At 39.9% G+C, this 15,595-nt stretch overlaps 1 protein-coding gene across 1 annotated transcript in view; it reads left to right on the top strand.

Moving 5' to 3' along the window:
* LOC104165388 (mitogen-activated protein kinase kinase kinase MLT) overlaps positions 1-15,595 on the top strand; it is a 45,721-nt gene that overhangs the window by 8,873 nt on the left and 21,253 nt on the right. The window lies entirely within an intron of this gene.

The raw sequence follows: 15,595 nt of genomic DNA on the forward strand, positions 1-15,595 counted from the left end.
CTCTGGCACACAGGCTGCAGCTCCTCGGCAAAGTACTGCCTGGCCCCGGGGTGTCACTGAAAGGGGACGGTGCCACACATCTTCCACTTCTCCTGCTTCTGGTTGCTCATTTATTTTACTCTCAAACTTCTGAAAATTGAGGTTCCTTATGGCTAAATGTTGTAAGCAGGGGAGAGAAAAAAATCGTGTCATGACACCCACCTGACCAAATAGCTGTCAGTTTTGTGTATCGGGCATGTGAGTTTCCAGTGGCTGCATCAAAAATAAGCAAAAAAAAGTTTGTAAAAACCCTTGAGCTGCTGCTGTAGGAGAAGCGAGGAAGCTGTTGGTAGACACAAGAAGACAACATGCACTTGCTTTGTACAATGTTCATCTTTGGAAGGTGGAGAAACCGAAAGGCAAGCATGCAGGCTGGGTGGGTGTTGGCTTTTCAATGGAAGTGGAGACTCTGCAAATTTTTATCTGGCAGAGACAGAACAGGAGAGGTGAGTAGGTTGTTGTTCTGGAAGCTTGTTAAAATCATCTAGTTGCTGCACCCTTGTGTGAGTGAGTGACATTTTCCGAGAGGATATCTTTTCCTTTTCCTTGGAAGAATCGCATGTGGCGCATGCCTGTGTGCAGTTAGAGGGGGAAAAGCACAGAAATCGCTTTTTGTCTAATCATATAATAACCTTAATTTTAGTAATGTCAGATGCATTTGAGGCAATCCTGACAAAGATGATGGCTTATAAGTAGTGACTGATGGTTTCCCCTTTTGGTGAACTGTGTACTTTTAATCTTTTAAACCAAGGAAAAGGCTTTTTACTTTGACCTCTTTGCGATGTGTCTGTGTATGCTGAGGTGCTGCATGTGATGTAAGTATGTAGCAACAGATGAATAAATTCAGAGCTGTTGAATTGCTCTTCCTTTTCGATGTCGGCCTTGCTAGTACCCCCTGTGAGAGTTTGCGAGGGCCCTAAAGGCAAAAACAAGATCCAGAACCCAACTCAGTAGGACCATGCATTTTGGAGTTGTGCTCTTAACTTTTGCCTTTTTGGTTGTTTATGTATTTGTACCAAAGCCTTTATTGTAAAGTCTTGTCTCCAAGCCGGCGTCTCATCTGTCCTGTGCAGAAGTTGGCAGTAATGTGGTTTCTGGCACTATGTCCCAAGTGATTTACTCTGTTCCCATTGCAAACTGCTTGCCTGTTAGCGCTATGATTCTGGAAGGAGCCCTGCGATTTTTCACTAACTGGGTAAATATGCATGCTATTGATACTTAATAAATTTGAAATCTGCAGTATGAAACATTCTGCGTTTTCGTTACTGTGTTTCTGTGCCATACTGTGAGAAGGGAGACATTCCCTGCCCATGATGGCTGTTACTGAGACGAATGTGGAGTGACAGCACTAACGGGGTGCCTGGCTCAAGAAATTCAGGGCAAGTGACACTTGATTCTGTAACTACGCTGGCATCGGCTGTTAGCTTTAGTGACATGGTTGTTGCCTTGAAACTGTGACCTGAGTTCCCTTTTTGGGGAAGAAAAAACCCGCAGATCCATTTCAAAGACTAGGGCAGCTGCTTTGTTTGTCTTTTAAAATCTGTATTTCTGCCTTTTTGCTTGGTCAGTGTTTAGAACCATTAAAAAAGTAAATGTGACATGGGGACTGAGATCCTGCAGCTAGAGCTCCTTTATAATTACATATTCAGCCACAACCGTACAAAGGAAAATGAGAGTCCCTTTTCCTTTATGTACCATATTTCAGTTTTCCTTAGGTTTAAATTGGCATTTTTGGACTATGTTCACTGGAGCCACTGAAGAGCTTATCAGAAAAGGAAGGAAACAGAGGGAGGGAAAGAAAGATAGGTTTCCAAATGACAACCTTTTGAATAGTCCAAGTTCAATCCCTAAAACAAAAAGTGGAATCTTTTTTTTTTTTTCCCCTAAATAATGTGCTCTACAGTCTCACCTCTCATCTTGAGAAACATGAAAGAGCAAGTGAAAGAGATGACCCAAATCACAGAGTTCCTTTGAAAGAAGAAATTCAGCTGTTTTGAACACTTACAATCAAAGGAAGTGGTTTCCCTAATTACATGAACTATGTGAAAGCTCTCAGAATAGCTCTTCCACCCCAGGATTCCTTGCACTTTAGAAGTTTGCATAAAAGCTCACATGGAGAATCAGATGCAAAGTGTTTGATTCAAATTTTATTAGGCAGAAGTGAGCATACATTCCTGTCTCTGGGTTTGACAGCTTGTTGGGCTTGGACCACAATCCTGGGTTTGATGGATTTCAGTCTTTAACTTTAAAACTTTAAAATTTTTCACTCTTCAGGTTCTCCAGTGAGACATCCCTTTCAAGAGAAAAGTGGAAATAAAAAAATAGAGAAGGTATAGAGGGATCCCTTTGTGAGCTTTCAGTTGAGGATTCTTCATCCTGATTAGACTGTTCATTGTTGTGAAAATCCATCCCTGTACACAGCTTTTAAAGGAATGAGGAATTTCACTTCCTCTCATTTTAAAGAAGCTGTATATCTTAAAATACATATCTGGAAGAATTGGGATCTGAATTCTACAACTTCAGTAGTATTCTAGCACCACCATTTACTTCAACCCATCAAAATTCTGAATAGCATAGAGACTTTGAACAAAAAAGCAGCATTTTCAGAAGGCTATTACACCTTGTGCTTACTTTTTGTACATTTTGTACATTCCTCTGTAGGAAATGTCTTTATTTCTCAAACAGTTTTTTAGCTAAAAATGTAGTTAGATTTTTAGCAAGAGTTATGAGCATTCATCACAAAATTGTCTGGCCTGAAAGTGCTAAAGATAAGTATCTAGTCTTTACCTAGCTAAAACTAAAAATGATTCTTCCTTTCTTTCCAAAGCCTCTCTGAAACTAACAAGAAGGTGCTGTCCCTGAGGATACAATATGGAATAATTAATGGTTGAAATATTAATAAATAATATTTGCAAGGTTTCCAATAATATGCAAGACTATCACCCTTGCTCTGCACAAGAGTAATCTCCAAGTGGTCTTAGAGTCTCCACTCAGAGCCAACTACAGTAATTATATCCAGATTTGATAAAGACAGAGATAATTGATGAAATTGGCCTTGAGGAGAAATCTCAAAGCCCTCCAGACTGCAACAATTCAAACTGAAGAGGGAGAAAAGGCAGAAGACTTATGACTGCCTTGCAGATATATAGGATCAGCCAAACCCTCGTTATAGTAAGACTGTGTATTAATAAGGTATTTCCAACACTACGTGAAGAGAATCATAGAAGAAATTTTTCTCTGAGTGCTTTTTTCCTGCCAATGTGATATCTTTCTTATAAGAGTTCGCCTTCCCAAGCTCCATTTGTTCTTTTTTTTTCCAGGCAGAAGGAAAGACTTTCCCTGGAATCGGGGAATTGTCTCCTAGAAGTGAGCACCCTCAGCAGGCCAGTGGTGTTGCAAGTAAAGTGTATGGCACAGTAGAAGCACATGTGGAAGGAGATGGGAAATGTCATGTAGCCATACAGCACTCTGGCAGGGTGTAAGAGAGATCTGGCTGTTCCCTCGAGAGAGATTCAGCAAAGCTTTGTGATCAGTGTTGCTAGAAGATGATTTTGCTGGCACGAAGGAGAATGCTTAAAGTCATCCCAACTTTGCTTAACCTGAAGGTGGCATGGAAAATTACATTTGCTCCTGTCTGATCCATGATGGGAGCTGATTTCTCCCTATATGTAAATTAGAATAGTCCTTAGACAAGTTTTTGCATACCTCTGCCATTAGAAAATGGGAAGCAGGGGGTATATGGGATACTTTTACTCTTCCACACCAAAGGAGATGTTGCAGGTTTGAATGTGCTCCGTGCCACCAAAACAGCATGGAGCTCCTGGGCCCTGGATCCGGCTTGTGAGCTCAGTTCATTGTAGTGAACTTTGCCAATCTAATCCTTGTCGTACTCCGAGCATAAATGAGTTAGTAATTGTGCAAGGACTATGGGCATTGCTAGAATAGGAGGAGGTGCAGATGCTTCAGCTGTACTCAGATTCAGACTGGAATTGTCATTAGCTGCAGCGTGATGCCTCCTCTTTGGCTTTTCAGGTACAGCCCTTGGGAGAGAGGTTTCGTTGGTATGCTCCGTGATGTGACCCCACTCCTGAAGTTCCCGTGGGCTCATGTCATACAGCGTTCCTGCTTCCTCTTTGCTGTTTCATTTATTGCAGGGCCTCAAGAAGCACAGTGCAGGGTGATGGAGGAAGTAGTGCAAGTCAATTGTTTTGTAATCACAAAATAGATGATGTTCTCTTCATAACTGGGCTTTTAAATGTTCTTAATTCCCCACTGGGGTATGTGTGTGATGTTCCTCTCATATTTATTTCTGATGTGTTTGGAATTTTTCTAATAAAGTGATGAAAGAGAAAATTCAAATTAAGTCTGAAGGTGCAGATGACTGATGTGGAAGTAGAAACTCACAAATGGAGAAATGCTAAAGCTGAATGTGGTTGCAAGATGTTCTTTCCCTTTACATGTTTACCCTAAAATATACTGTGGTTTCGTTGTGGAGTATTGCAGTACTGTTATTTTTGCATTCAACAGTCTTCTATTTACCACTTTTCCTACATCTGTGTTCGTTTAGAAATTTTTGTCTGTTCATGTGTGTAAGTTAGAGCAGTTCTCAGAAACATTCTGTACATGTTAGAGAATGAGAATTGATGGCATGCATGATGCTGTGATTTTTCCGCATTTCCAGCTGTCCTTAGAGGAGATGCTCCTGGCTTGCATGTGCTCTGTTCCACCAAACCATTGCAAAGGAGTTGGAGCAGGTCTCAGGCTGTGCATTCTCAGTTTGGCTCATTATTCACTTCTGCTCTTTCTGGTGGGTTTGAACTGCAGAGCCAAGGTTGTGGCACTGGCATGGGTAGAGGTTACGGTACCTCTGGTCGTTCTGTCGTAACTTTGGGGAAGGAACTGGCTTGGGATATTGCTCTTTGGTTGGAGCAGAGCAATGAAAAAGTCAGACTTTGGCTTAATTTGGTATCCTGTGGTGGTACAAAAACTATATGAGTGCTCTGCTGCTTGTAAGTCTGTTGTTCATGAAACTCAAAGCCACTGCCTTCATAGGATACCAGGTCACTCTGTAATTAGTCTCTATCACTCTTCTAGGTTGGTTCTAGATTTCTACTTCCTACAGAGTTCAGAGATACTGGTATTCAAGTTACTGCATTTTTAAACAATTTATTTCGAGGCTGACTGCTTGTATGCTTACATAGATATGATGTCAACATAATTTAAAGAAAAGGTTTGCTTTTCTGAAAGAAATTTTTTTATAACAACGATTAGAAATGTAATAGTTGTTATTAACATATCTATGTAAGCTGATAGCTATAAAGAAGTCTAGATAAGATAAGCACTTCTGTGTACAAGAAACAAATCAAAGAGGAGTAGGAGAAAAGCTGAAGTTACATGTCAGAAATATATAGTACAGTAATACTAATAAATGTGTTTCTTTGACACTAAATCAGATTTTTAAATATTGCTAGTTTTCCTCTAAGGTTTTTATCTTAGGCATTGTTTTATTTGAAATTTTTTTGTCTTAATGGAAAAAGATTGAGCTACTGTGAAGGTAGCCTGAAGAATCCCAAGAAAAAATAGCAGTGGATCTACTTTGCATTAAGGTAAAACCTTGAAATTTCAGTTTTTCTAGTTTCATTTATTGACTATTGCTACCCAGTAGGGGTAGCATTTGAGCCAAGTTTCTGAGTAAGATACAGTTCTGAGTCCTCGACAAAGAGAGTAACTTTTCTGAAAAGCAGGTAAGGAACTTACGTCCTGAAACTTTAGTTTTGTTGGGAATGGAGACTGTGATCCAGTGTGGTCTTGGTGGTAGCATGGACACAGCCAGAGAACTGCTGTGAAGTCTGTTCTTCTGGCTATTGCTTCATGGCATGGTTCTCGTTGATGGGCAGTGGTACTTTGAGAAGGTACAAGTCAGATTTTGGTGGAGTTGGAAGTCCTTTGTTTCCAGAGGCTGTTCTTGCTTATGTTCTTGCCAGTCTCAACAAGGTGAAATGGAGATTTGGCTTTAACCTGGGGAAGGATGCATACTGCTTAAGTCATGGTGAAGAGAAAGAAGACTTGGTAAGTCACAGAGACAGCTTGCTGCCCTGTAGTCAGGAAGGAAGGTGATCTGTGGCTAATACATGGTAAAACCAGAACTGGAAGCAAATCCATGGTGAAGACTTCACCAGGATTCATGCTGGATTATTTGGATAGTTGCATATGAAACTGTGATGTGCTTCATTCAGATAATGCACAGCAGTCAGAGATTCAGATTATGGTGACAACTTATTTTCTGGAAAACCCCAGATTTTGTGAGCTTCTGGTATGGCATAGGTAAACATGGCACAAAAAATGCTTCTTGTCCATGGAGGACTCTGACACTTCAGGAGAAGAACATCTGTAGCTGGCAACTACTTTCTGTCACTTCTTTTATGCCAGCAGGTCACAGCCAGAATTTCTGTGCTAAAAGTTTTGTGTCTCTTTAAAGTAGGTGGTCTCTGGCTAGGGAGCGACTGTTTGCTTTTTTGCAGGGATAGGTCATTTTTGAGTGATAACTGGGGAAAGCCGCCTACAGAGCTCTGATAGCCCATGTGGAAAACAAAACTGCACATGGTGTTCCCCCGCAGTTGCTGTTAACATAAAACAGGGAGGTAACGCATCTTATGATGTGCTGTTTTCATGAGGGTGGGCTCAGCCTGTCTGGTTGAGGAACATTTTCTGCAATTATAACAATCACTGGGATTCCATTAAGAAGGATCCCCATCAAGTGCTGTCGCTATCATTAGCTACAGTAGGTTGGGTTTATCTACTCTAAGACAGGCTTAAAGTGAGTGCTCATCAAGAACATGACAATTTTTTTCTTGGTTAAATTGCAGTTTTCATGATCAAGTTTGAGAAAATACGTTAGTGGAAAGATCATAGCTGCTTTAGAGGAGCAGATCAGGATCCATGGGTATAGCTGCTGCTGCTGTCACTGTTGGAGTCTGTGCTAATTGTTCGTCAAAAGCCACTGTATAAAGAGATTAGACTTGTTCTCCTAAGTTACCTTATCCAGATTCCTTACTCTGCAGACCTCGGAAAAATCACTGCTCTAGCTGGATATGTATGGACATGGCCTTTCTCCAGATACCACTCCTTTGGCATTGTTTTCTCTTCTGTTGCTTCTAAGCACTGCAAGAGACTCCTTGAGAGGGGATTGGTTTTGCCCATCACTGTCATACAGAATGTCTTTCCAACAAGGCGCTTGTGAGACTTGTAGTGAATTCGATCTCAGAAATAATTTCATTGAATATTTTTCCATTTGTTGGGTCTGGAAAGATTCAGGTGTTGCATATTAGCCATGATACTTGCTCACCTATGGAGCAAGCAGGGAGTCAGAAAGTTTCACGTTTTGTTATCCTCTGGTATTATAGAGATGACGTGGGTTTTGTTGCTGTACTCTATAGTCAAAGCAGGTTTGTTTTCAAAATGATTGCAAGTAAATGGGAAAATTTCCCAACATTCAGAAGAGAAATGATGATTGCTGAAAATAAACTGCTCTATGGGAGCTCAGGTATTTCAAGCCTGCTATTTAGTCCACTCATCTATTGTTTCTATTCAATTGCTGGTATTGCTTTGCAGCTGGAGGCAACTTCTTACTCTAAATCTGCCTGAAATAAATATTTATAATATTGCAGGACATTGCTCATTTCTAAACTCTTAGACCATTACAAATACATAGTTTATGCGTGTTTTGAAGGGTTTTACTAACTGTGAATAACACTAGTGAAATCCAAACTGCTCTTCTTGTTCTTGGCAGATCTCCCGTTATCAGGTACCTTAATATTAAATGCTGGTACAGTCTCAAGCTGTATGCTGCAAAATGTAATGCTGCTGGGGGGTATGTTTGAACATTGTGGATTTCCAGTTGAAATCTGCATGGAACAGAGTTATTTGTCCAAGATTTTTTTTTTTTTTTTTTTTTTTTTTTGGTAAATGGCGGTGTAGTTGTAACTCAAAATGTTGTTTTCAAGCTTATTAAACCTGTAAGGATTTTCTGCAGAAAGTGCCCTTGCTTATGCTGCAGCTATGCTGCAGTGCCTAAATGCTGCAGCTTCAGTTAACAGCCTCTTCTCTCACTGATAGCAAATTTTTAACCCCCGGCATGAGGAAGACCAACACCGTGATCCTGCAATTGCTTGGTTACTGCTGGGTGGGCTCTCTGTGGTGATTGTAATGGGCTGACGTATCTCCGTGGCAGGATCAAGCCAGTTAGCTTGATCTAACTCCTTCTTACCTCCTAAGGCAGAGGGTCTGCAGTCACATCACAGGGACAAATCGCCCTATGATTTTTGGAGGGACCAGCCTGCTTTCCATGAGCTGAGCAAGCCTTTGCAGTGTTTTGATGGGCATGTTCTGAATTCACTAAATAGTACTTGTAGTCCAATAGCCTTCAAATTATCCTTAAAAGTGCCAAGTTATGTGCGAAGTTGCTATAAAAAGTTACAGTAGAGTATAAAACTCAGTTTTCTTTTCAAATGGTCAGTATCCAATACATTTTATTACTAACATGTCCTATGGTGTTCCTTACCTCCAAAAATGCTCGTATACATTTGCTACTGCTTGATGCAAATGAAATATTTTAAAGTAAATTACACAAGATGGGATGAACCTGTAACAACACATAATAAATTTATGTCCATATTCCTTCAGCGTGGTACGCTATGACAGTTTAACAGAATTGAGGTATCTTGGTAATGTGGTGTTTTGTTTTTTTTTTTTTTCTTTCTTCAAGATTGCAACCTAAAAGTCAATACAAGGTATTTAGAGCGTGTGTTTCTACCACAGTATTTCAAAAAATGAGAACTGTGTGGAGATATAAAACAGTGGATTTAAAATAATGATAAGTTGATTATATAGCAATACAGATGTCTTAGTTTCCTTTATATTTCAGGTTTTAATCTCTGGGACTTGTAACAGTGTAGGACATAATTTTGGATGCAAATTTGATGCTTTGAAACATTTGCTCAAAGTGCTTCTAAGTACATGTTTTGTACGTCATTGTAGATGTACTTACGAGAATTTAATTCTGTTATTTACAGAAGTGCTGGTGGCATCAATCTGAGAATGTAATTTCACTCTTCTGTGTGGTTTATGAAACAGTATCCCTATAACACTGAATATATATGGCTGTCTTCTAAGACATAACAAATGTTGCCAGTTTTAACGTGTTAATGGGCTATACAAAACAGCTTTTATTTGGGATAAGTTATCCTCTAAATGAGTACTAAAAAAAGAAACCCAAGCTCACACAGCTCTAAGTGATATGCAGCCATAGTTTTAAGAACTATGAGTGCCTTTTGAGAGAGGTGGTAATCCATTTGTACTGGGAGGGTGCCCACAGCACTCATCGAAGCATGTGATAACTCTGCTTATTTGCAGTTAAAAGATCTCACTGACGATTCTTTGGCTTTGCCATGTTCATGTCGTTTTCCTCTTGCACTGTTAGTATCAAAGACAGTTTAATGGATTTAACAAACATTCCCTGAACTAGATAATCGGTGTGCTTTGCTTATTGTTAGCTTTCTTCTTGGGGACCCCAAAGCACAAAATGTTTGTGGGTTTCTTTTTTCCTTACAAAACTTTATGAGAACAGACAAAAGAGTAGGCAAAGTCCTACATTTTTATTTTGTATCTGCTTGATTTTCTTTTTAATGTTAAAAACTGTAATAATTGCATAACATCTCTGCTGTATAATTCCTACTAGTAGTTTTATTTATTGCTAAAATTCTTTAAGTATCCCTTTATTTATTGCATATTGAGAGGATCATTCGTTAGCAATGACAGAATGGTAGTTGTCTAAAACTATGGCATGATAATAACCCAGAAGGAGCTAAATTACATAAACTGTTTCTATATTCTGCTCCTTAAGAATTGTATTCAGTTTAACTTTCAAAAGGGCAGAAACAATGAAGTAGTAAAAACTATCTGCTGTGGTTAATTTCTGGCTTCTATCAAAACCTTAATGTGATTTAAAAAGAATCATCGTGTGGCTGTATAATATTTATGTTAAAGCATGTAAAACATAAATATCTTGTGAAAAAGCATACAAATTTTTTTTTTTTTTGCTTAATGATTTGTCAGCATTACATTAAAAGAAGAAAGCACAAGCCTGTAGGATTCCAAGATGCGTATTTTACTAGTGTCTTGTAGCCGAACTGTAGCTTTAGATGCCGATTGTCTAAGCATTGCATCTGTAAAATGATGTTTTGGGTTTGTTTAGGTAGAGAAACCAGTGTATTATAAGAGACATCATCCCGTATTAAACATCAGTGAATTCACAGGCAAACATTCCTGAGACAGTGGAAGTGAACACAGACTGAATGTATTTTTGAGCAGGAGTCTGGAAATAAAGGTTTGGGATTGATTTGTGTTGGCATTCTGTATCTTTTTTGTATTTGGTTGCCAGTAATAGAACAATTTTAATAAAACATCAACAGGCCTCTTCCAGCTGCCCTTTTATTAAACTGTAAAACCCCCTGAGAGTAGCTAAGTTGCAGCTCTCCCAAGAACATGACAAAGGTCAAAGCCTTTAAAATGCTACAAGACTTAGGAAAAATATCTTTTCAAAGCTACCTTAAGTGTGTCTAAATATCTCCTTAATAAACATGGCAATCATTTCTTTGGAAAAATAAATAACCAAACTATTGCACAATGTAATAATAAATATTATAAGGCAGTTAGGGAAGTTGTGTTAATCAGATTCCGTAAGTAGCTTACCGTGTCTAACCCTGTAATTTTGCACAGAGTGAAGGTGCCTCTTGCTGTGCAATTAACTGATTTATTAACAGGAGAGTCGGTTGACTGCTGGCTGACCCAATGCTCTCACTAGGGGCTGCAGATGGTTCCTGTGTTAGTCCTAAGCTGGCAGGCTCAGAGCAGGATGGCAGCACTTTGTCCCTTCCAGCCAGCTGGTCCAAGGCACCTGGAAGAAATGGTGGTTAAGTTGCTGTGGGTCCAGTTTGCCCGGACCCAAGCAAAGAAGTCTTTTGATACTGAAAAAACTCTGCAGACAGATGTTCTTTCGCAGATCCAGCTGTGTTGCTGGCATAGGCTGCTAGCCCAAACTCTTGATCACTTCTCTTGACTAGAAGTGTGAGTGTAACAACTTTCTAATGTATTTCCAAGGAGGACCAGAGAAACTAAAATATGCTGAGTCGTTTGGTCTTTGCTAACTTTAGCTGCCTTGGGATAGGGAGCTCTAAGAAGAGCAGCTGTGGCTGGTATGAGTAGCTGGCAGGCAACAACACAGCTGTACACAAAGTGCCTCCGTCCACATCCTTACTGCCTTTGCGGCTGCAATTAAAGATCTGACGATACGGCTTTGTCTGTGTTCCCCGAGTAATGCCAGCTCAGCATCAGGTGGCCGTTGCCCACATCTGCAGTCAGTGCTGACCTTGAAGATCTCATCAGAGCTAAGCTGCGTTTGCTGCTCTTGCTGCACTGGCACTGGCCAGAGCAAAAGCACGTTAGGACTTGTGTCATCCCAGTGAGGTGAGGCTTGTGCTGCTCTTAAGGAGACAATGCTGTCCCAGGTAGCTTGCTTTGTCCTCTCATCTGTTGCTGGCCATGCACAGAATCTGTGTCGGCCGTTTCTGTCCAGCAATTGCTGAACACAGGCAAGGCCTAGAGGAGGACCTTGTTTTTACCTGCTGAAAATACTGAAGATACAATTATTCATGCATAGTTGTTTGTATTAGAAGGTTAAGAGCAGTACTAGCAGGTCTAGAGGCAGCTGTAGGGTGATGTTAGTCATAGATGATGCAACTGACATTTTCACATATGTCAATAAGCAGAGATTAAAAATAAATTACCCATTAAGCACTGTGATCCATACCATGGTTCATAGGACACAATTAGCTTGTACTCTGAGGGATTACCTGACTTCCTAAGTCTTATACTGTAGCTGTCTTATGAATTGGGTTTGATTTACAGTAAGGCTACAGGAGTCAGTAAGTGAGAATTAAATTAAAATATTTTCAGGGTAATTTGCTCTGACCTTGGATTTCCTGATAGTGGTTGAATTATATAAACAGTGGATTAGGTTTGTTTAGACTTCTGAATCCCATTGCCTTCAAGAAATGGCATCTAGTCTGTAATTCCCTTCAGCAGAACTTGAGAGAGGGACATAATTTCACCCATACCTGTGCTGTAAATACAGGGTGAACAGTTTTAGCATGGTTTGATGATGAGTACCAGGCTGTGACTAAACTTACCATGGGACTAAGCATAATTCTCGACTCTATTGCAGTCAGCTTCTGTGTCTGACTGTGTCTGTATGTTATGTCCAAGGCGTTTGTATTTATGTCTTTGGGTCGTGTCTTTCCTTCAGCCGAGCTCCCTCTAGTTCTGCTTTGATCCAATGTTTAAAAAAAAAATAATTCTTTCACACAGAAAAGTAATGTAATGAAGTAGTTGAAGGCTTGTTACTTGTCATCACTATGGCTGTAGGAAGGAAACTGATGCTCATTTAAGTTGGTTAAGATAGATAGCAGCTTTACTGAGGGAGGTGAGTGTGTCATGCCCAAGCCAGTGAGGGCTGGCTTCTTCAGTGGCCTTTAGGCGGAGAGATGCATGGCAGGATTTTCTTCCAAGCGTTTAGGCATTTTGGATTTAAGGATGAGTTTGATGCTTAAAGGTGATTCTAAATATTCTTGTAAGTGCATAAGAGATCTTTGAAATACCTACTTTAACCACCACTTTGTAATTTCCTATCTGAAATTCAGTCTTTCATTGAAATATGGCACCTTCTTGTCAAAAAAAGTACAAAAGCTTCAAAGATGTGGATTGACTTGCATCTGGTTCTCACTGTAAGGAATAAGTGTCTTTAAATTGGCTAATAGAGTTCACAGCTGATCTACAGCAACTGAAAAGAGCAAAACATGAAAGGAATAGTCCAGAATCACTAGTGCTAACAACACCAGAGTGATTAAAAGTGTTTAGAAAAGATTTCTTTCAGAAGTAATGGTCCTTAGAAAGAGTTGGCAGTTTTTTCCCCCCCAGTTCTTAATTTGGGATTCTGTGGGCAATTAGTAGGTGCCTTTCCTTATTCTTAGATGGAAGCTTGCTTTGATGTCTGTTAAATCCCAGTTTAGAGTATGAACATCAATGTGAAGATGATTATATTAGCCATGGTCGACACAGCATTTCTTCATACTCCCGGAATATGATCTTTGTGTGTAATATGCTGTAAATAAGATAATCTTAGAAAATAATTATTTTTGAATCTCCAAGTAATAAAAGCACTGTGTGTCAGTATGCCTGCAGGAGTGCAAGACTCGTCCTCTTGGCCTGGTGCTCCTGTCTTGCTTGTTGTCCATTTCATGGTAGCACTGGGTGATTGGTAGGCCTGGGCTTTGCTGCTGGCATTGCTGCAGTGCAGCCCCTCCTCTTGTCCAGTGACTCTGGTGGGCTTTTACTGGATCCAGCAGCATCTTGTGTGAGACACAGGACAGTCACTGGGTTCTGTACATTGCTGCGGTGGAATAGGGAGCAATGGCACTTGGATATGCTCATCATGTGGAATTTTTAATCATTCTCTAAAAATATTCATCTAGTACTACTTCTGTAGCTGGGACCTAAATACATTATGCCATGGGAAGACTAAATGTGAGTCCAGTCAATTTAATTCTAATGACCCGTTCAGGTGCATTTGTAAACACCAGGAGGTGATGTGCACAGTGCTTTGAAGACATGGACTTTCAAATACTGTACAAGAAGATAGTTTTGTTCCACTCTTCTTGACTGAGTTGTTCAAGAAACAATGGTCTAGATAGTTTTCTAATGTTGTTTTGTGGCCTCGTATTCCTGTCTCATTTCTAACAATATTCAGGTAGGCAGTCAAGGAGTATTAGATATGCTGGTAGGAATTGGAGGATGTTCCCCAATTTAATATTTCCTAAAGAAGATAAAAACATGATACAGAAGTTTTTGAAGTGTAGGGGTATTGGGTTTGCTAGCCCATGGAGATGGAGTTTTGAGTGACTAGTCTGTCATCTGCGTCCTCCAGGCTACTGAAGGAGGTTGGAGGTACAGCTCGTGAAACGGGCAGTGCTGCTGCTGCTAGAGTCCCCTGCCTTGGGAGGCTGGTGGGGCTGCAGCTGGAGGGCAGAGCTCCTGCTGCTGACAGATCCCTTGCTGATCTGACAGATCCCTTCTCAGATCCCTTGAATGGCTGTAGGTGTGTTGCTGTTTATCTGCAGATGAGCCTTACCACATGTGCTTAGATAGTTGCCAATTAAATTATTTTGTGGACTTGTCCTTGAGTCAGTCTGCAGTATGATTTGCTGAAAACAGCATGCATTTAAAAATTAATTTTCTAGTATTGTGAGAAAAGATTACTCACTTCACGGTAACAGTTTCTCTTGCTGAGCAGTCGAAGCAGCACGAAGAACTAGTGCAACCCAAGTTAAATTCAAAGCTATAGTTAAAGATTTAGTTGAATATGTGTAAAAGTCGGTGCATTAGCAAAAGATAAAGTTTTTAATTCAAAATTGTGTTGAAGTTACTCAGAAAAGGCTTTAAACAACAACAACAGCAAAAAATTGAGCCATCTGATGCCTTTATCTGTAATCATGGAGTTACACACACGTATCAGAATACCAGCTATAAAACATAGGCCAAAAAAAATACTGTTTTGCTATGGCTATACATTTATTACAGTAGCACTAGCTGATGTACTGTGGCTTTCTGCATCAGAGCTGCTATAGCCTTCCTGTTTTCAGTGAATCTGCAAGGCCACAAAGAGAGGTGTCTGTCAGCTCAGGTAACTTTTGATAAGTTCAGAGAAATTAGTTGTGATTTTGTTCTTGTTAGATGCTCTTGACTGGTATAGAGTTAACATAATCTCAAAGTCTTAAAGTAATGCATTGCTGTAGACAAAAATATATAATAGTATATATCTGTATTTGTGTGATAGGTATATTTGTGCAAAAACATGTGTCTAAAATCTCTGAAGTATTTAATATACTACAGAGGTGAAACTGTTAGAGACCTTGAAGGAGACATCTGACCACCTTTTTTCTCAAAACCTGCAGGGACTATATGTCTTAATTTCTGTGGATATATTCTCATTGTCTTGCAATCTCTTTCTCAAACCTAGAAGCATTGTTCAAGTGGAATTTGAAGGTTTTGTATCTTTATCCAGAGTTTCCAAACATCTGCAGTCTGCTCTGAGGACCAGTTTCAACTGCACTCCTGGCTATTTGGCAATCTCAGGCATGCTTGCTGTGCGTATTCAATCAGACTCTACAGCGCATGCCTGGGAACTCCACGTTTCCAGTAAACATTGGATGGAGCTGTTTGTGCTCTAACAGCCTGAAGCGCTGGACGCACTGAACCCATAGTACTTTGTGCATAAACACAAATTCTGGATAGGACTGCTGCAACTCTGCCAAAAATGCCAGATCTTTCTTTGAACAAAGTTTTCCAAGGCCTTCAGTTTTTCCAAAGATTTAGCTTCTACATCTGTGCTTTGGCCATGAAAGAATAGTCTAAAAAACTTATTTACAATCCACACACCCCACCA

The sequence above is a fragment of the Cariama cristata genome, unplaced genomic scaffold (genome assembly GCF_000690535.1).
Source record: "Cariama cristata isolate BGI_N322 unplaced genomic scaffold, ASM69053v1 scaffold35667, whole genome shotgun sequence".
Classification (NCBI taxonomy): Eukaryota; Metazoa; Chordata; class Aves; order Cariamiformes; family Cariamidae; genus Cariama; species Cariama cristata.